This window comes from Chrysochloris asiatica, unplaced genomic scaffold, assembly GCF_000296735.1.
Source record: "Chrysochloris asiatica unplaced genomic scaffold, ChrAsi1.0 scaffold00071, whole genome shotgun sequence".
NCBI lineage: Eukaryota > Metazoa > Chordata > Mammalia > Afrosoricida > Chrysochloridae > Chrysochloris > Chrysochloris asiatica.
In genome coordinates this window covers 10,869,130-10,870,961 of record NW_006408589.1, presented here as the reverse complement: position 1 = coordinate 10,870,961, position 1,832 = coordinate 10,869,130, and positions in this window count along the sequence as shown.

Here is a 1,832-nt window from a genome sequence, read left to right as displayed (position 1 = left end):
TCAAATGTGGCAACAATTGTGAGTTAGGCCCAGGATTGGGCAGTGTTTTGTTCTGTTGTGCATAGGGCACTATGAGTCGGTACCAAGTCGATGGCACCTCACAACAACAAATTTACAACAGAACATAACACTGCTGTGTTGTGTACCACAATTATAATTGTTGTTATGTTTGAGTGACTGTTGCTGCCACTGTGTCAAACCATCTCACTGGGAATCTTCATCTTTTTCATGGACCCTTTACTCTACCATGTATTATGTCCTTCTCCAGGGACTGATCCCTCCTGACAACATGTCCAAAGAATGAGAGACAAAGTCTCACTATCCTTTCTTCTAAGAAGCATTCTGGTAGTACTTCTTCCAAGATAGACTATTCTCTTCTCCAGACTGTCCATATTTCAATATTTTTCACCAATACCATAAATCAAATGTATCAATTCTTCTACTGTCTTCCTTATTCATTGTCCAACTTTTACATGCATATGAGGCCATTGAAAATGCCATGGCTTCTATAATGCTCACCTTAGTCCTCAAAAACAAAACAAAACAAAACACTTTAAAGAAGTCTTATGTAGCAGATTTGCCTAATGCAATATGTTGTTTGATTTCTTGATTGCTTCCATGAGTGTTGGTTGTGGATTCAAGCAAAATGAAATCTTTGACAATTTAAATCTTTTCTGTTTATTATGTTATTTCCTGGTTCAGTTGTGAAGATTTTTGTTTTCCTCACATTGAAATATAATGTATACTGAAGGCTGTAGTTTTCCATCTTCATCAGTAAGTGTTTTGAGTCCTCTTCTCTTTCAACAAGTGAGGTTGTGTCATCTACATATTACAACTTGTTAAAGAGCCTTCCTCCAATCCTGATGCCAGGTTTTTCGTCATATAATGCAGGTACTTGGATTATTTATTCAGCATGCAGATTGAATAAGTATGGTGAAAGGACACAACTCTGACAGACACCTTTCCTGATTTTAAACATTCTGTAACCTTCTTTCTGTTCTGTTCTAATGACTGCCTCTTGGTCTATGTACAAGAAGTATTCTGGAATACTCATTCTTTGCAAAGTTGTTTGTTATAATCCACAGATTTGAATGCCTTTGTGACAACAGAGTGAAGATCTTTCTGGCATTCTCTGCTTTCAGCCAAGATCCATCTGATATCAGCAGTGGTATTCCTAGTTCTACATCTTCTTCTGAACGTGGCTTAAACTTCTTGTAACTCTCCATTATGTACTGTGACAACCATTTTTAAATTATCTTCAGCAAAATTTTTCATACATGTGATATTAATGACGTGTTTGATGGTTCCCACATACCATCATGTTACCTTTCTTTTGAAGGGGCACAAATATGGTCCTCTTCCAGTCAGTTGGACAGGTAGCTGTCTTCTAAATTTCTTGGCAAAGACTACTGAGTGTCTACAGCTCTGTTTCAGTTTGTTGAAATATTTCAATTGGTATTCTGTCAATTCCTGGAACCTAGTTTTTCCCCGATGCCTTCATTGCAGTTTAGATTTCTTCCTTTAATACCATCAGTTCTTCTTCTTCTTTTTTTTAAAGGTTTTTATTGTGGATTGAAAGTTTACAGGGCAGATCATCAGTTTTACATTCAACAAATTATATAGTAATTAATCATTAATCAATATAATCATTACAATGATTATATGATTACAATCCACTCCATGTACCATCAGTTAACAGTAATTCTCTCTATTAATTTTCTATCTATTTATTTCTATTTAGCTCTCTCTCTCTCTCTCTCTCTCTCTCTCTTTTTTTAAACACTCAGGCATATATATTAATTTACCACCAAAGGGCACATTCTGCAAGTCTG